This window comes from Chrysemys picta, unplaced genomic scaffold (genome assembly GCF_011386835.1).
Source record: "Chrysemys picta bellii isolate R12L10 unplaced genomic scaffold, ASM1138683v2 scaf381, whole genome shotgun sequence".
Lineage (NCBI taxonomy): Eukaryota > Metazoa > Chordata > Testudines > Emydidae > Chrysemys > Chrysemys picta.
This window is the reverse complement of record NW_027053088.1, coordinates 41,309-61,343: the sequence shown is the minus strand read 5'-3', so window position 1 is coordinate 61,343 and position 20,035 is coordinate 41,309. Positions and strand designations below refer to the sequence as shown.

Sequence of the window (20,035 nt, the reverse complement as noted above, 5' to 3'; positions counted from 1 at the left end):
GGTCCGACTAGAGCTAAGGGCGCTGCTGGGACACTGTGTGTAGTGGGGGGCTGAGAGCCCCTGACCCGAACTGTGACCCCTTCCCCTAGTGCCACCCGCCCCCAGCCCGGGGGTGCGGCCCCCCGAGTTCCAGCCTCGGAACACACGGACCAGCTGACCCCAGAGAGGCGGGGCCAGAGACCGGCCGAGCTAATGGCGGCTCCGCCCATTACAGCCCTGGGGCCCAGGTCTCATCCCGCCCCCCCCCTCCGGCTCAGACATTCGGTTCCCCTTCGCCAGCCGGCCCAGCGGGTTCTGCCCAGCGACCGGTGACGGAGGCGGGGCTGCGCGCCGCTATTGGCGGGATGGTCCCCTCTCAGCCAATCCCTGCAGACTGGAGGCTCACACGGCCAGTAGCTGGGAGCTGGAGTCCGGTCTCAGCGCCCCGCGGGGTTCTCGGGTTGTGGGGCCGAGACCGGGCATGGCCCTGGCGCTGCGCCTGCTGCTGCTGGGGGCTGTAGCCCTGCCGGGGGGCCACTGCCGTGAGTATCGGGGGGAGACCCCGGGGAGGGGGGAGCTGGGTGTCGGGGGGCAGTCGGGCTGGGGGGCGCAGGGAGGGGGGAGCTGGGTGTGGGGGGGGCAGTCGGGCTGGGGGGCGCAGGGAGGGGGGAGCTGGGTGTGGGGGGGCAGTCGGGCTGGGGGGCGCAGGGAGGGGGGAGCTGGGTGTGGGGGGGGGCAGTCGGGCTGGGGGGCGCAGGGAGGGGGGAGCTGGGTGTCGGGGGGCAGTCGGGCTGGGGGGCGCAGGGAGGGGGGAGCTGGGTGTCGGGGGAGGGGCAGCCGGGCCGAGGGGGTGCAGGGAGGGGGGAGCTGGGTGTGGGGGGGCAGCCAGGCTGGGGGGGGCAGGGAGGGGGGAGCTGGGTGTGGGGGGCAGTCGGGCTGGGGGGCGCAGGGAGGGGGGAGCTGGGTGTGGGGGGCAGTCGGGCTGGGGGGTGCAGGGAGGGGGAGCTGGGTGTCGGGGGGCAGCTGGGCTGGGGGGTGCAGGGAGGGGGAGCTGGGTGTCGGGGGGGCAGCTGGGCTGGGGGGTGCAGGGAGGGGGGAGCTGGGTGTTGGGGGGCAGCCGGGCTGGGGTCCTTGTGCCAGGTGCTGCCACGGTCGCTGCTGGGACACTGTGTGTAGTGGGGTGCTGAGAGCCACTGAACTGTAACCCCTTCATCTAATGCCAACCTCACCCAGCCAGGGGGTGAGGCTTCGTTGGGGCCAGAGCACCCATGGGTGCTGCACACGCTGACAAGCCCGTCACAGCCCCGTGAGGGGCTCAGACTGGGAAATCCCCGGGTCCAGGCGCTGCCCAGGGTGTTTCATTCCCCTCGTCTCAGGGCAGGGCGGAGCTTTCAGACACTATTCTTCCTGTTTGCAGAGCTCAGGTTGAGGGAGAGGGAGTAAATTAGCGCCCCCCCCCCACACACACACACCCATAGACCAGGGTTAAATGAAGGGAAAAGGCTTCTTGGATCTCTGACCTTTCATGGCTCCCAGAAGGTTCTTCACGCTGGGTTTCACCCCAGTGCCTGGAACTCCTGAGTGTGGTTTGTCCTTGGCTACGTATGGCTAAGTTGTGTCAGCACCAGTCCAGTTGTACTCACCGTCAGCAATGGCAGTGGGTCATATCTGTAGTGGAAGCAGGTCGTTAGAGGTGTCCTCCTAGAGAGAAGATGTTAACTCCCCTCTGTCTCTGGTGGTGTTTTAGCACCCCAGGGCGAGGGGAGAGTCTAGAACCCTGGATCTGTGATTAATCAGGTCTTAGTTTGGGTGCGAGCTCCCGTTGCAGAGCACAGAACAGCTGCTGCGTTTGTACTGTTAGGATCTCCCGTAGCTGTCGGATAAAGAGCTTCCGGATCCCAGTAGGATGGGGTGAGGAGAGGGGAAGGCACATCCTGCTTTTCCTGGCATGGACTTGAATTTCCCTTGTTCTCCATGAGGCAGCAGCTCAGACGCTGGGCAGCTCAGCAGCCCGTATTGATCCGGGTGAGGGTGCGGGGTGGATTTGGGGTTTGTTTAAAATGGCTTAAGGAACATTGGTGGCCTTGTGACACCTCAGTAACAGGTGTGGTTTGACCTAAACAGGGTTAGGCCCCAGTGCAGCCTGGCCCTACTGGGTCATAGAATCATAGAAGATAAGGGTTGGAAGAGGGGAAAAGGACACTGCCCAACTTACTTGGGGTTCGCAAGAAGGCTGGCTAACCTAGTGAGGAGGGCTTTAAACTAGGTTTGTTGGCGGGGGCGGGGGGGTAAGGAGACCAAAGCCCTGAGGGAATTGGGATACCAGGAGGAAGCAGGAGAGCACAAGAGAGGAGGACTCCTGCCTCACACTGAGAAAGCAGGACGATCAGCGAGTTATCTTAAGTGCCTATGCACAAATGCAAGAAGCCTGGGAGACAGGCAGGGAGAACTGGAAGTCCTGGCACAGTCAAGGAATTATGATGTGATTGGAATAACAGAGACTTGGTGGGATAACTCACATGATTGGAGCACTGTCATGGATGGATATAAACTGTTCAGGAAGGACAGGCAGGGCAGAAAAGGTGGGGGAGTTGCATTGTATGTAAGAGAGGAGTATGACTGCTCAGAGCTCCAGTATGAAACTGCAGATAAACCTGAGAGTCTCTGGATTCAGTTTAGAAGTGTGAGCAACAAGGGTGATGTCATGGTGGGAGTCTGCTATAGACCACCAGAACAGGGGGATGAGGTGGACGAGGCTTTCTTCTGGCAACTAACAGAAGTTACTAGATCGCAGGCCCTGGTTCTCATGGGGGACTTCAGTCACCCCGATATCTGCTGGGAGAGCAATACAGCAGTGCACAGACAATCCAGGAAGTTTTGGAAAGTGTAGGGGACAATTTCCTGGTGCAAGTGCTGGAGGAACCGATTAGGGGCAGAGCTCTTCTTGACCTGCTGCTAACAAACAGGGAAGAATTAGTAGGAGAAGCAAAAGTAGCTGGGAACCTGGGAGCAGTGACTATGAGATGGTCGAGTTCAGGATCCTGACACAAGGAAGAAAGGAGAGCAGCAGAATACAGACCCTGAACTTCAGAAAAGCAGACTTTGACTCCTTCAGGGAACTAATGGGCAAGGTCCCCTGGGAGACTAACGTGAAGGGGAAAGGAATCCAGGAGAGCTGGCTATATTTTAAAGAATCCTTATTGAGGTTGCAGGAGCAAACCATCCCGATGTGCAGAAAGAATAGCAAATATGGCAGGCGACCAACTTGGCTTAACAGTGAAATCCTTGCTGATCTTAAACACAAAAAAGAAGCTTACAAGAAGTGGAAGATTGGACAAATGACCAGGGAGGAGTATAAAAATATTGCTCAGGCATGCAGGAGTGAAATCAGGAAGGCCAAATCACACTTGGAGTTGCAGATGGCAAGAGATGTTAAGAGTAACAAGAAGGGATTTTTACAGCTATGTTAGCAACAAGAAGAAGGTCAAGGAAAGTGTGGACCCCTTACTGAATGGGGAGGCAATCTAGTGACAGAGGATGTGGAAAAAGCTAATGTACTCAATGCTTTTTTTGCCTCTGTCTTCACAAACAAGGTCAGCTCCCAGACCACTGCACCGGCTAGCACGGCATGGGGAGGAGGTGACCAGCCCTCTGTGGAGAAAGAAGTGGTTCAGGACTATTTATAAAAGCTGGACGAGCACAAGTCCAATGGGGCCGGATGCATTGCATCCGAGGATGTTAAATGAGTTGGCTGATGTGATTGCAGAGCCATTGGCCGTTATCTTTGAAAAATCATGGCAATCGGGGGAGGTCCCCGATGATTGGAAAAAAGCTAATGTAGTGACCATCTTTAAAAAAGGGAAGAAGGAAGATCCGGGGAACTACAGGCCAATCAGCCTCACCTCAGTCCCTGGAAAAATCATGGAGCAGGTCCCTCAAGGAGTCAATTCTGAAGCACTTGGAGGAGAGGAAAGTGATCAGGAACAGTAGCATGGATTCGCCAAGGGCAAGTCATGCCTGACTAACCTAATTGCCTTCTATGATGAGTTAACTGGCTCTGTGGATGAGGGGAAAGCAGTGGACATGTTATTCTTTGACTTTAGGAAAGCTTTTCATACAGTCTCCCACAGTATTCTTGTCAGCAAGTTAAAGAAGTATGGGCTGGATGAATGGACTGTAAGGTGAATAGAAAGCTGGCTAGATCATCGGGCTCAACAGTGATCAATGGCTCCATGTCTAGTTAGCGGCCAGTATCAAGCGGAGTGCCCCAAGCGTCAGTCTTGGGGCCGGTTTTGTTCAACATCTTCATTAATGATCTGGAGGATGGCATGGATTGCACCCTCAGCAAGTTTGCAGATGACACTAAACTGGGAGGAGTGGTAGATACGCTGGAGGTAGGAATAGGATACAGAGGGACCTTGACAAATTAGAGGATTGGGCCAAAGGAAATCTGATGAGGTTCAGCAAAGACAAGTGCCGAGTCCTGCAGTTAGGATGGAAGAATCCCATGCACTGCTACAGACTAGGGACCGATTTCCTATGCAGCAGTTCTGGGAAAAGGACCTAGGGGTTACAGCGGATGAGAAACTGGATATGAGTCAACAGTGTGCCCTTGTTAGCTTTTTTGGCAACATCCTTTTGGATTGTATAAGTAGGAGCATTGCCAGCAGATCGTGGGACATGATCATTCCCCTCTATTCGGCATTGGTGAGGCCTCATCTGGAGTACTGTGTCCATTTTGGGGCCCCACATTACAAGAAGTATGTGGAAAAATTGGACAGAGTCCAACGGAGGCCAACAAAAATGATAAGGGGGCTGGAGTACATGACTTATGAGGAGAGGCTAAGGGAACTGGGCTTATTTAGTCTGCAGAAGAGAAGAATGGGGGGGGGGGGGATTTGATAGCTGCTTTCAACTACCTGAAAGGGGGTTCCAAAGAGGATGGATCTAGACTGTTCTCAGTGGTAGCCGATGACCAAACAAGGAGTAATGGTCTCAAGTTGCAGTGGGGGAGGTCTCGTTTGGATATTAGGAAAAACTTTTTCACTAGTAGGGTGGTAAAGCACTGGAATGGGTTACCTGGGGAGCTGGTGGAATCTCCATCATTAGAAGGTTTTTAAGGCCCTTCTTGACAAATCCCTGGCTGGGATGATTTAGTTGGTGTTGGTTCTTCTTTGAGCAGGGCATTGGACTAGATGACCTCCCAGGTCTCCTCAAACCCTAATCTTCTATGATTCTATGATCTTACAAAACTGGGTGACTGGGCAATAAAATGGTAGGTGAAATTCCGTGTGGATAAATGCAAAGTAATGCACATTTGAAAACATAATCCCAGTTTATACATATAAAGCGGTGGGATCTAAATTAGCTGTTACCACTCGAGAGATCTTGGAGTCATTGTGGATAGTTCTCTGAAAACATGCACTCAATGTGGAGTTTCAGAGGGGTAGCCATGTTAGTTTGTTTCTGCAAAAACAAAGGGGAGTCCCATGGCACCTTAAAGACTAACAAATTTATTTGGGCATAAGTTTTCGTGGGCTGGAACCCACTTTGTCAGATGCATACACGAAAGCTTAGTCTTTAAGGTACCACAGGACTCCTCGTTTTTTCAATGCGCAGTGGCAATCAAATAAGCTAACAGAATGTTGAGATCATTAGGAAAGTGATTGATAGTAAGACAGAAAATATCATATTGCCTCTATATAAATCCATGGTATGCCCACATCTTGAATACTGCATGCAGATGTAATCATTCCATCAGAAAAAAGAAATATTGGAATTGGAAAAAGTACAGAAAAGGGGAACAAAAATGGTTAGGGGTATGGAATGGCTGCTACATGAGGAGAGATTAATAAGACTGGAACTTTTCAGCTTGGAAAAGAGATGACGGGGGGTGATATAATGAAAGTCTATTTTTCCACAGAGGTTGCGGAAGTCATGGGATCTGTGACTTCCAGCAAACTCCATGACTTCAGAACACGGCGGCCGGAAGCTGTGCGGTCCCCCTGCCACCTGTAGCAGCCAGGAGCGGTGGGGCGGCCTCCGTGGGTTGTGGGGGAACCAACCGCTCCCAGTTGCTGTGGGTGGCAGGGGGACCCGGAGCTCTGAGTGGGCTGCAGTTGCCTAGCCCGTGGGTGGTGTGGGGTCACGCAGCTGAGCTCCCCATTTTGCCATGGATATTTTTAGTAAAAGTCACGGATGGGTCACAGGCTTCCGTGAGCTTTTCTTCGTTGCCCAGGACCTGTCCAGGTCTTATACTACAAATATCCATGACAAAATCATAGTCTTAATCAAGACTGGTATGGAGAAAGTGAATACCAAAGTGTTATTTACCCCTTCACATAACACAAGAACTAGGGGTCACCCAAATAAATTAATAGGCAGCAGGTCTTTAAAACAAACAAAAGGAAGTATTTCTTCACACAACACACAGTCAACCAGTGGAACTCCTTTCCAGAGGACGTTGTGAAGGTCAAGACTATAACACGATTCAAAAAAGATCTAGCTAAGTTTATGGAGGATAGGTCCACCAATGGCTATTGGTCAGGATGGGCAGGGATGCTGTCCCTAGCCTCTGTTTGCCAGAAGCTGGGAATGGGCGACAGAGGATGGATCACTTGATGATTCCCTGTTCTGTTCATTCCCTCTGGGGCACTGGGCATTGGCCACTGTCAGAAGACAGGAGACTGGGCTAGATGCGCCTTTGGTCTGACCCAGTCTGGCCGTTCTTATGTTCTGAATAAATTACAGTAAATTCTGTGCACAGCCGGTGTCCTGGCTCCCACCTGTAGCTTGGACACATTCCCCTGCCCACCTTGCCTTCCCCAGCTTCAGCTCCTGCATCTCCCCTCCCCCAGTCCTCCTGCCCCACCCTCTCCCGTAACACCCCCTTCCTTTTCCCCACACCGCACTCCAGCCCTGCCCCTCCTCCTGGGCCCCCTCTCCTGCCTCACACTCCCCTGTACCCCCAGTACACTGTCCCCATATGCTCCCGTACTCCTCACATGCTCCAGCCCCCCTGTACCTCCCTACCCCTTCCTCTCCTCACTCTCCCTCCAGCCCTGCCTCCCTTTCTCTTTCTCCCCGGTCAGGCCGTTCTGTGAGCCCTTCCCCAGATCTCCCTCCCACAGGAGCCCTCCTAAGGGATGGCGCTGCCTCTCGCATATTGCCAGGGGCTCCTGGCAGGGTCTGGTTCGGTCTGACTCTCCCCTCCCCCAATCTCCCCCCTCAGGCCTGCACTCCAGGCGCATTTTGGACACTGTGGTGTTGGAGCCTGCCCCGGGGCTGCCCTGGTACAGCCGTGTTGTGTATGTGGACGATCAGCTCACCTATGTCTACACCAGTGGGACGAAGAGGGCGGAGCCCTACACACTGTGGATGGCGCAGAACGAGGGTTCGGAGTTCTGGGATGAGGTGACCTGGTGGGGACAGCGCTTCCAGAAATGGTACAACGCGAGTCTGAACACCCTGAGTCAGCTCTACAACCGGACCGAGGGTGAGTGAAGGACACAACACGACCTAGGGATGCAGGGCAATGGGGTGGGGGTTGGGAGTGTGGTTGATGTAAACAGGGTGAAGGGACACCGGGATGTGTGTTGGGGAGGGGACAGAGTCCGAAGGCGCATTTTCTCGCTGGAGTCAGTGTGAATGTGGGGGACAAAGGGATATGGGATGGGGGGAGGGGCTGCAGGATGGAGGGTCCATGTGAAAGAGATTTTTTGACACCCTCCAAAGTGGGACTCTCAGATTGTCCCCTCCCCAAACAGCCCAGACTTCTGCTACCAGTCCCACTTGCAGCTGCCTCTGCTGCCCTTCGGGGGGGCCCCCTCCCACCCCCGCCCTTTCCCAGACACATATTTCCCAGACAGAGTGGCAGAGGTGCAAAAGCCAGAAGTTCCCAGCAGACCCGGCTAGTCCGACTTCCTGGTGACACAGGCCAGAGAATCGCACCCAGCGATTTCTGGACCGGGGGTTTGTTCCTCCTGGCTACAACAGTGACTCTGTCAGACCCTAGAGCTAGAACAGGGTTCTGAGACGTCTTGTCTCAATTCCCAGATATCGAGTGATGGGGAACCCCAATATCGACAGCCCCAAGTGTTCAGACATCACGAGTCAGACCCCCAAAATCCTGAGTTTGGCTTAAGCGTTGTAAGTATTTTGGGAATAATACTGGAGCTTATTTTTATTTGCCCTCTGGTTTGAGCCCTTAGGGGACACATTTCTGGGGTTTTCCCTGCTGCTAGAAGGACTAGAAGTTACTGCTGTAAGAAAAGAGAGCTGAGACTTTCCCCTAATCCCATGAGTCCAGGAACTGGGGATTTATTAAAACCACCCACTATTATGAAACGCACAGTAAAGTCACAAGAGCAGGCAGTGCTGCATTCACCCCAGCCCTGGGGAGAAGCTGCTCACCAGTGAGCCTCCTTCATTGTTCACTTTGTCTTATTTCCAGAGTGAGTTTATCTCAGGTCAGACTCTGCAGAGTGTCATCAACTTGGGCTGGAGAGTTAGTGAGAGAATGAGCCTCTGCAATGTGCAGAGACTCCCGGGCTGCCTTACTCCTGGCAGCACAAACCCAGCACGGAGCCCCCGGGGTCAGGCAGGTTCCCCTGCGCACTATCAATAGACGTGTACAGAGCCGTTCTTCCTGCTCAGTCCCTGATGTGGTGGGCTGTAGTCACCTGGCCAGGCCCCGGATTGTGCTGTCTCACTTAGCACGGGAATGATCCATAAGCGTTCAGTGCCTGGCACTGCTGAACTGTCCCTGGCAGGTGACGGTCTCTCTGACGTAATTGCTCCTCCCTTCCTGACAGGGGACTCGCGAGTAACAATCCCTGTTTCCCCCGTGTCAGTGGTACTGGCCTGTCGCATTGGTGCTCACCCAGGAGTGTCCCCAGCCCCTTGTTGTAGCACCTCCAATCCCTCCTGGCTCCCAGCACTGACAGCAGCAATGAGAACTAATTCCTGTCCTGCCCTGGACACCTGGGTTTCTGGTGGCCCTGCCCCAGGACTAAGCGACAGCGTGGAGGGTTGCCAAGTGTCTGCCCCCCAGCCCGCCCCCTCTGTAGCTAGTTTAACCCTCTCCTGACTAGTCTCACCCATTGGTCCCCTGCTGCTCAGCCTGTTCAGCCTGACCTGTTCACACGGACACCAGCCTCCCCAGTGCTGAGAGAGAGGCTCCGCTCGCCTGCGCTGGGGAGCTGCTGTTCTGTTCCCACTGCCCCCTCCCCAAACCACTGTTCCTCCTGCCCTCCTCCCCCCATCCTGGGGCTGCCAGATCGCCAGAGACTGTCCTGAGTCCTGCATCTTGACCACCAAGTGTTCTCTCTAGCTGTGTCTGCCCCCAACCCGCACATGGGGGGAATTCGGGGTCTGGTCCCTCTGAGACCTCATCGGTGCCCTGTCACGGAGTGTGGGGGAACTCAGGGCCCTGCACCCCCGGCTTCCTGCGATTTACCATGACTCTTAGTCAGCCAGTAAAGCAGAAGGTTTATTTAGATGACAGGGACACAGTCCAAGACAGGTCTTGCAGGCACAGACCACAGGATACCCCTCAGTTAGGTCCATCTTGGGGTCCTCGGGCACCCCAGCCCCCTTGGGAGCTCAGAGTCCTCTCTGCTTCCCAGCCACCTCACCAGCCAGCTTCCAAGACTCCCCTTCAGCGACCCCTCCCACAGCCTTTGTTCAGTTTCCCAGGCAAAGGTCTCACCTGGCCTCTAACCCCTTTCTGGGTTCTCATGTTACATGCTCAGGTATTCTCCGTTGGTCAGTCTCCCATCCCCCCATTGCAGACTATCCTAGCCACACTCCCCTGTCAGCATTCACAGACCACATTAAGAACAGTCCCAGTTCGTCACATGCCCCACCCTGCTTATCCCTGTGGAGTGCAGCACGGAGGAGAAGAGGGGTGGGTAGGGAGGGCTGACCCACCCCACTCCTCTCGGGCACCTGGCTTGGGATCTCTGCGTGTCTGTGACCAGCCGCCCTGCATCTCTCCAGATTCTCAGTGGTTCTCTCGTTACTCCATCCCTTTTCACCTCAGTTGTTTTCTCACTTTTTGACTTTAGTTGATTGGTATAAATCAGCAGTGTCCAATAGAAATTCGATGCTAGCCACACTTGTGGTTTTGAATTTTTCTTATTAGCCACATTACAAAAAAGCCACATGCATTAGCCACAATTCAATAGCCTATTAGCCACCTGTGGCTAGTGGCGAACGTATTGGACACCACTGATATAAATAGTTAGTTGGACTCTTCTAGCAGAGTTTCTTCTGCTCCTGAAACTGGGCATGTCTCGGTCTCCGGGCTTCAAACCCGGTGCCTCCTGTGGCAAGCCCATGGCTTTGAGCGACCTGCACTCCAGCTGTCTAAAGTGCTTGGATGAGACTCCTATTGCAGATCGCTGTCAGCTCTTCCACCAGTTCAGTCCACATCTGAAAAAGGACAGGGAGGCCAGGCTGAAGTTGTGACGGGTTTGGTCACAGAGACTCCCCTTGAGACTGTCACTCCATGTCCTGGGATACCACTGAGAACAACCCTCCTACCTGAACAGGTTTCCCTCCACTCCCGTCTTGCTGAGTTAGACACACCAGTCACCTCCAGCACAGACACAGAGGTTGGGCCACAGAAACAGATTCACTCAGCCCAGGGGCTTCTCAGTTAACAGGGACTTTCCCAGCACTCAGTATTCAACCTTTTTGGGAGCCCAAACCCCAAATAAATCCCTTTTACTCTGTATAAAGCGTATACAGGATAAATTCCTAAATTGTCCACCCTCTATAACACTGATCGAGAGAGATGCACAACTGTTTGCTCCCCCAGGTATTAATCATTTACTCTGGGTTTATTAATAAACAAAAGTGATTTTATTAAGTATAGAAAATAGGATTTAAGTGATTTCAAGTAATAGACAGAACAAAGTAAGTAACAGAGCAAATTGAAACAAAACACTCAAGTCTAAGCCTAATACATTAAGAAACTGATTACAGGAAATATATCATCCTCAAAGATGTTCCAATAAGTTTACTTCACAGACTGGACTCTTTCCTAGTCTGGGTCCAATCCTTTCCCCTGGTACAGTCTTTGTTAGATCCAGCAGACATCTCATTTGATAAGCAGGGGTTTTCTCATGACTGGCACCCCCTTTTATAACCTTGGCACAAGGTGGGAATCTTTTCTCTTTCTGGGTCCCTGCCCCTCTTGCTAAATGGAAAAGTACCAGATTTAAGATGGATTTCACTACCAGGTGACATGGTCAAGTCTCCATTCCTCCTTGGTTGGCCCCCATGTACACAGGAAGGCTTTCAGGTAAATAAATCATTTACCATCAATTGCCCTAATCAATGGGAGCCATCAAGTTCCCAATGCCCCATTGACGGCCCTAACCTGGTGTGACTACAACAGTGATACAAGTTTCATATTTCCCCAATTCCAGACATAGAAATAATACATGAAAACAAATAGGATGAACACACTCAGTAGATTACAAGCTTTCTAATGACATCATACAAGAGACGTTTTGCATAAAGCATATTCCAGTTACATCATATTCACATTCATAATCATATTTCCATAAAGTATGTGGAGTGCAACGTCACGATCCTTAATCCTGAGTGCCAAAGTGGGTCTCTGACCCATTCTAGACCTGCAACATCTCAAAGACTGAAGTTGTGCATTGTCTCCATCATTCCTTCCCTGGATGTAGGGGACTGGGACGCCACCCTCGATTTGAAAGATGCCTATTTCCACACCTCTATTTTCCGAGGCCACAGAAGGTTTCTCGGGATCGTTGTGAATCAGACTCATTGCCAGTTTACCATCCTCCCGTTCAGCCTGTCAGCAGCCTAATGGGTCTTTATGAAATGCTGGTAATAGTGGCAGCCTTCCTGAGAAGGTGAGGGGTGCATGTGTATCTGTCCCTCAGTGACTGGCTGGTCAATGACGAGTTGAATCCCAGGTGAAAGCCAGCATCCACCTCGTCCAAACAACCTGGGCCTGCTGATAAACGAGCAGAAGCCAACACTCCTCCCGGCTCAGAGGATAGTGTTTATCGGAGCGTTGCTCAATTCTACCCAGGCCAGGGCCTTCCTCCCAGGAGCCCACTTCCAGTTAGTGTCGTCACAGGTCAAGGCCCACTCAGGCTGTTGGGTCGCATGGTCGCGTGCCTATACGAGGTGTGGTATGCGAGGTTGCACCTCAGACCCCTACAGGCTTGGCTGGCCTCAGTGTACCAGCCAAACAGCCATCATTTGGACTCGGTGCTCACAGTGCCTGCCCATCTTTGGCACCTCACGACACAAGGTCAGTGGTCCCGGCAGCAACTCTTGCTATGGATAAACGTCAGAGAGCTCAGAGCGGTTGGCCTAGCATGTCAGGTGTTGTTACCCGCCATCGCAAGCAAGGTGGTGCAAGTTCTTACAGACAATATGGCAGCCATGTTTTACATCAACAGGCAGAGAGCGGCCCGCTCTTCTCCCCACTGTGTCAGGAGGCCATTTGCTTGTGGGAGTTCTTCATAAAGCACTCAATCCACCTCAAAGCTTCTCCCCTTTCGGGAGCCCAGAACAAGCTGGCAACTCAGATCTTCTCACCATGAATGGTCCCTATGCCCCAACATAGCAAGGACCATTTTCCAGTGGTGGGTACTCCCCTCGTAGACCTGTTCATGACCAGACAGAACAGGAAATGTCAGCCGTTCTGCTGTCTGCGTGACTGCAACCCGGGCTCACTCACAGATGTCATCTTACTCCCTTGGAGAAATCACCTGTTCTGCGCCTTTCCCCTCTCCCCCCAATTCCTTTTGTGCACAAGATCTTGCTGAAGATCAAGAGCGAAGATTATTCTCATAGCCTCAACCTGGCCACATCAGCACTAGTTTGGCTTATTTCTAGACCTGTCAGTAGCAACTCCAATGCCGCTCCCTCCCCTTCTGGACCTGGTCTCGCAAGATCGCGGCCAAATGCTCCATCTGCCTGATGGGTCCATGTTTAAACCTGCAGAACTGGCCTATTCGGAGCAGGTCTGCTAGGTTTTGCTAGGCAGTAGGAATCTAATTACCAGAGCTACTTACCTTGCCAAGTGGAAGCGTTTCTCCATTTGGTCTCCCTGCAAGGCCTCTCACCGGGGTGCCAGAATCTCCCTATGCGTGTGGGGGGGCTACCGGTGCTGAAACTGTGACTCCGCCTCTTCCCCAATTCCCCTCCCCCCGCTTCACTTCTTCTCAGGCTCTGCCCACTCCTCCCCTTCCCCTCCCCCCGCTCTCACCTGCTGCTAATGTGGCAGGGCCATGGCCCCTTGGTCCCCCTGTTCCGGCACCCCTGCCTCCTCACCCACTGAGTCATCTTTCAGATGAAGCAGATACTCAAGAACCGTCTGGGAACAGCCAGGTCTAGCGATTTCATCCGTTAAGGTACACCTAGGAGCGATCTCCTCATTCTACCCCTGCTGGGTGGTCAGTCAGGTTTTTCACATGAAATGTCCATTCCCTTCCTCGAGGGCTTTGAAAGGCTGTACCCACAAATCTGGGAACCCATCTGTGATAAATGAGTGGGGGTAGCACCCCAACCATTCAGTAGCTATAGAATCCTCCTTAGCAGCTGTACCCTAACTGCCTTACCTGTAAAGAGTTAAGAGGTAAGCTTAAAATGAGTTGGCACCTGACCAGGGGAACCAGTAAGGAAGCTGTACCCTCTCAAAGTGGGGAAAAGTGCTGGGTGTGTGGGTCTTTTGCTCTCTTGGCTGCAGAGGGACAGGGCAGTACTTATGCCGTAAAAAGCTCTGGGCCAGGTATGAAAAATCATCAGGATCATACCTAGAAACTACTCATTTTGAACCACCGATATGGAAGTTGTCAGGGTTCCCTCCCCACTCTAAACTCTAGGGTAAAGACGTGGGGACCCGCATGAAGAGCTCCTAAGCTTTTTCTACCAGCTTAGGTTAAAACCCTCAAGGTACAAAATTCCCTGCACCCTGAGAAATGCTTCTCTCACTGCCACCATCAAGTGTTTTAAACAGGAATCCGGGAAAGGAACCACTTGAAGTTCCCCTTCCCCCCCAAAATACCCTCTCAAGCCCGTACACCCCCTTTCCTGGGAAGCTTGAGAATAATCTCCTAACCAATTGGTTACACCGTGATCTAAAAACCGACTCCCGAGGTTTTAAAACCATAGAAAACAGTCAGGTTCTTAAAAGAAGGATTTTATTAAAACAAAGAAGGTAAAATCATCTCTGTAAAATCAGGATGGTAACTATTTTACAGGGTACTCAATTTCCAAACTCAGAGGGATTCCCCCTCTGGACAAAACCTTAAAGTTACAGAAAAAACAGGAATAACCCTTCCCTCTAACACAGGGAAAGCTCACCAAGCAAAACAAACAGAAACCTACTCGCAATGCTGACTAAACTTACTTTAGAAAAGTGAGGTTTGGTGAGAAGATGACTGGTTGAGGAGATTGATTTTCTGCAGGTACTTCTTGTCTCCCAAGATCACTCTGACTCAGACAAAGAGCCACACACAAAGTCTTCCCCCCTCCCAAGATTTGAAAGTATCTTGTCCCCTTATTGGTCAGATGCCAGCCAGGTCAGGTGTCAGTCTGGCTACCTGAATTTCTTAACCCTTTACTGGTAAGAGGATTTTATAGCACTGCATCAGACCCTCTCCCCCGTCCCTTTATATTTATGACAGAAGTAGAACAAGAAATGTTCAGGTAGACACGATTAGGCCGATCTCTTTTTATGGCTTGTGGATTCCTGTGTGCTAACCCCACATGCTTTTGTTTTGTTGTAACCTTTAAACTGGATCCCAAGAAAGCTACTCTTGGTGATTAATCCTTGCAGTTGCTCTTTTAAGATCTAGCAATAACCTAAGTTTTCCAAGTTTTTTTTAAATAAAATTTCCTTTTTGTAAGAACATGACTGGATTTCTGTGTCTTATGAGGTAAAGAGGTAGTGCATATATTAATCAGCTAATACAACCGCTGGGTTCTCCTTTTCTTTTGTTTCCTTTCTTGGCTTTCCCGAAGAAGGGGTGGAAAAGCCGAGGGGCCCCAGAAAAACTTCCCAAGAGAGTTCTTCTGGATTGGCAAAAGGCAGATTTTCACTTGGGTGGTGGCAGCATTACCAGGCTGGAGTGGCCAGTATTAATTTTTCGAGTCCTTGCAGGCTCCCACCTTCTGCACTCGAAATGCCAGAGTGGGGAATCAGCCTTGACAACATCCCCCTGGGGGACTTAAACCTGGTCCTGTCAGAGCTCACGGGGCCTCCCTTTGAGCCTCTAGCATTGTGCCCTCTGTTGGACCTTTCCTAGAAGGTCGCCTTTCTGGTAGCAATTACCTCAGTCAGGAGGGGCTCGGAGATTAGAGCTCTTATGTCAAAACCTCCATATACAGTGTTCTTTAACGACAAGGCAGTGGCGTAGCCAGGTTAAGAGCACGGGGAGCGGAGCTAAAAAAAGGCACCGGGAGCAAAAAGTGGCGGTAGAAAAAAAGGCGATGGGAGCAAAAAAAAATGCTCCACTCCGGCAGCAGCGCAGGAGCAAAAGGCGTCGGAGCACAAAAAAGGCGCAGCTTCTGCTCAGGGGGGGAGCGGCCGCTCCCCCTGCTCCCCTCCCCCGGCTACGCTACTGTGACAAGGTACAACGTTGCCGCCACCCCGTGTTCCTCCCAAAGGTAATCTTGGAGTTTCATAGTAATCAGGGTATTTTCCTGCCCATTCCCTTCCTCAAGCCGCACAAGAATAGGGAGGAATGACATCTCCACCCTCTGGATGTTAGGCAGGTGTCCTAAGCTGATCCATAAATCCACACCGCTCTGATAGGATGAAAACCCTACCCCTTTTGGCTCAGAGAATTTCATTGTGGATTACATTGTGCATTCACATGTGCTACGAGCAGGCAGGTGTCCCACCACCTGCCTTCCTTGCGGCCCATTCTGTGAGAGCACAAGCTTCCTCAGTGGCGTTCATGGCCCAGGCCTGATCCAGGACATTTGCAGAGCAGCGACCTGGGCGTCAATAAATACTTTTTCTTCCAACTACGCCATTACCCACTCAGTGAGAGATGCCACTGGGTTTGGTTGGGCAGTATTGTAATCCATGTGTCCATGAACTCCGAGCCCACCTCTTATGGTATTGCTTGGGAGTCCCCAAACGTGGAAGGGACATGTGCAAACAGTTGAAGAAGAAAAAATGGTTACTAACCTTTCTGTAGCTGTTGTTACTTTTAATGTTTTCCACAAGTGATTAGTGATTTTTGGGTGTCTGATGTTCAGAGGCCGGGTGCTCCCACTTTCTGATCAGGCCCCTTTAAAGGGTCTCAGTTAGGCACCCAAAATCACTAGTCATTGCTGAAAATCTTGGCATTTACCTCGATGTATCTAATGCAGGGTGAGGGAGGGGTGAAAATATTTGGGACCCTGTGTGAGTTATTTTTGTGCCCCAACATTCTACCCAGTTTGCCAAGCTAGGGGTCTGATCCTTTCCCCACGTTTCAGTCTTCCTCGTGATCCCCGCAGTGTTCTCTGTTCACCACAGCCTCTCTCCCGCTCCCCTAAATTCTCCTTCCTGTCCCCATCCCCCTTCCCTCCCCCCCAGTCTCCCTCCCTGCCTCCTATCAGCCCAGGGGTGGCTCCATTAACTGAGTCTGCTCTTGGTTGTGTGCGAGATGGGGGCCGTTGTGAAGATTAGCCTGGCTGTAGGAAAATGGTGGCTAGCTGAACTAAGGGCCGTCAGTGGCCTGATCCTCACAGGGAATCACCTTGAGACAGTGGCCATGTGAAAAAGAGGCCAAGCATATGAAGTTGGTTCTTTGCCATTCCTAGACTGAGTTGGGGGCACGGAGAAGATGGGGCAGGGAAACAGAGTGACCCTGGGCATTCTGTGAGGTCATTAAACCAGAGCAGAGGTTAGTGTGGGGGACAGACCTGTACCCCCTCCTCACAGGGGAATGGGGGTACTGTCAATGACGGAGGTGGGGGACCAAGAGATCCTGAGGACCCTGCAAAGTTAATACAACCAGAGCAGAAGAGAGTGGGGTACAGACACCCTGAACTCCCTCTCTTCTCCAGAATGACCCTGACTACGAGAACTGGGGGGATCCTCAGAGAGCAGAAGAGAGCTGGAGGGGATAGATCCCTGCAATATCCGGAGTACTCCCTTTGGGATTGTGCCACCCTGCTCCTCCTGCAGGGAACATACAAGAACAGGCATCAGTGAGGTACTCCTTGAAGGTTGTGAGCTCTCTGCAGTGGGGGCTCTTTAGTGTACAAGACCCAACAGATGGAGAGGGCGCCCCCTGTGGGTTTGGGTTCCCTCCTGAAAGGAGCTGGGAGGGTGTAGGACCCAACAGCATAAGTGGGAACCCCATTTCTCAGGGGAGGGAGGGCCCAGTAGCAAGAAGAAGAACCACTGGGCTACCTTCAGTGGGGTCTTGGTGAGATTTTCAGAGAGAGACTGCTTCTGACCCTCAGCTGTGTTTCAGGGTTTCACATCATCCAGACGATATACGGCTGTGATCTCCGGGAAGACAACAGCATTCAGGGGTTTTACCAGGATTCATATGACGGACGAGACTTTCTTACCTTCGATAAGGAGACCATGACTTGGGTAGCAGCAGATATTGGGGCTCAGATCACCAAGAGGAGATGGGAGGCTGAAGTAAATGACAACCAGCAGTGGAAACGCTACGTGGAGGGGAATTGTATTTCCTGGCTAAGGAGTGCTCTAGAGTACGGGAAGGAGACTCTACAGAGGAGAGGTAAGGCGGGGGACAAGCCCCACCTAGGGGGACACTACTGGCTACATCTCCATTCCCCAGCCCCAGTTCCAAACTGGAGCAGGTGGGTAGGGGGATATTCAGCGAACCTTGCACCAGGGATAGGTGGGGAAACAACCCCTTCCCCATCAGTTCTGCTGGAAAAAAAGATAAGAAATTGAAAATGTTAAAAGCAGTGCACTGTAGAGAAGCTGCATCTCCAGAGCCACTTGACCAAATGAGCGCAACTTCACATCACAAATTCTACCTCTTCCTCTGATGTGACACAGCCGTTATCAAGGCAATCTGTACTTGTGCATGTTAGAGCACTCTGCTTAATTATGGAAGTGCCACTTCTATGGACACCAGCTTCATTCACCATGTAATTCTTCCCCATTCACTGTCTGTACCATCATATTTCTTGTGTTGCCCCCAGCCCCTGTTCCATCAATGATGGTAGCTTTGTCCTTGTTGCCAAACTTCTCCTACAGTCATTTATGTGCTTCCTTCCATGCCATTCCCTACATGTGGAATTGCCCTCCCCATACTAACCTGGAAGAAGGCTCCCCTTGTCCTTAAAGTTTTCCCCCTCAAGACCTACCTTTGCTGCAACACTTTCATACTTACTTTTCGATTCTTTTATCAATAAGACACCAGATAATCACACTCAAATTTATTACCAAAGCTTTTTAGTTAAAGATTAATCACAAACATAGAAGGGAAGAGGTTAAATGCTTTAACACTCCAACTCAGGAGGACAGTCTGCTTCAAAATGTTAACTCACTATTACCCGTTTATGTACCTTGTCTGTTACCATGTACACACATTTCCCAGATTAGTTAGCATCATTACACACCCTGATCTTTCCCTTCCCAAACAGTTTGCACTTGCTGTTCAAGGTTACTTGAAATTTCTACCCAGTTTTTTGCAACAATTATACTAGTTGCTTATTTCTCTCACAAACCTCAGCAGAACATTATCTTGTCCTTTGCCATCTTTACGAATGCCAACAAGAAAAATCCATACACAGCATTGTAATGTGTATTTCAGTGCCAGGGGGCTGGGAAACTGATTTTTCAACATTAGCATAATTCCTTTTGAAATCCATAATACTGGGGTAAATAGATTTGGTAACAACCTACAAGAAATTAGCCAATTCATATTAGCTTGTTTGAGGGGCAATTTAGCACTGTGTTTCACTTTTTGTTTAATGGGCCCTTTCCATCTCTAATTGGTCAGTTTATTCAGTCCAGTTTTTGCTCCCTGGCCAGGGCAAGATTCTTCTCTCTTTCAAATCCAGGGACTGAGAGGAGATGGGTACAAACCTAGTGTGTGATTGACACCTGTATCTGGAGTTTAGTGAAGCCTGTCAAGGTATTTGTGTCTCGGTGGTTTGCAGCAGAGGCCAGGTCAGGGACCTGGATTCAGGATTCACCGTTGCTGATACTGTGAATTCAGCACAGAAATCCTCTAACATGATGGTTCTCTCTCATCAGAGGGATTCTGTCTCATGGACTCTCATCCTCTCCCACTGCTCAGGTCTCAGAATTTCATGCTGCAAAGCTCTAGAAAATGCTGCCTGGATTAGAGCTTGAAAACACCTAACTTGAGTTTCTTCTTTTTCCCAGTGTGCCCAACAGCTAGAGTGAGCGACAGGTCATCTCGTGACGGCCTCACCACCCTCTCCTGTAAGGTCAATGGATTCTACCCCCGGGACATCACCGTGACCTGGCTGAAAAATGGGGAGAGCAGACAGCAGGAGACCTACTCTGAAGGCATCCTACCCAATGGGGATGGGACCTACCAGACCTGGGTGACAATGGAGATTTGATCCCAAGATCAAAGCCCATTATTCATGTCACGTGGAGCATGAAAGCCTGTTAGAGCCACTCTCTGTCTCCTGGGGTAAGGAGTTTGTGTGTTTGTCTGTTTTCCTAGTGGGAGAGGGGGAATCCATTAAACTCAACCCCTGAAAAATTCTCATTCGGATTTATAGGCTGAAGCTGGACTTTCTCAGGGTCTGTGAGGCCCTGTCCTCTTTGGCTCTGTCCCCCTGCAGTCAAGTTCTTGTGCTAGAGCTGGGACCCACAGTGCCTGGGGCTCATGTCTTGCTCTCCAGTTTGCTGCCTCTGGGGCTGTTGGATACATCTCAGCAATACAGTGTCTCTGAAGGGAGAAGATTAACAACGAGACATTAAGGCCTGAAGGGACCATTCTAATCATCTGATCTGAGCTCCTGCCTAGTCCAGGGCAGGGGGGAATCACAGTCTGGTCATCTGTGGGCAAACTAGCGCTGATCCTTCAGAAAG

General features: G+C 51.4%; 1 pseudogene; it reads left to right on the top strand.

Moving 5' to 3' along the window:
* The first annotated feature begins 284 nt into the window (after positions 1-284).
* Positions 285-20,035, top strand: part of LOC135978670 (class I histocompatibility antigen, F10 alpha chain-like) — a 34,431-nt pseudogene continuing 14,680 nt past the window's right edge.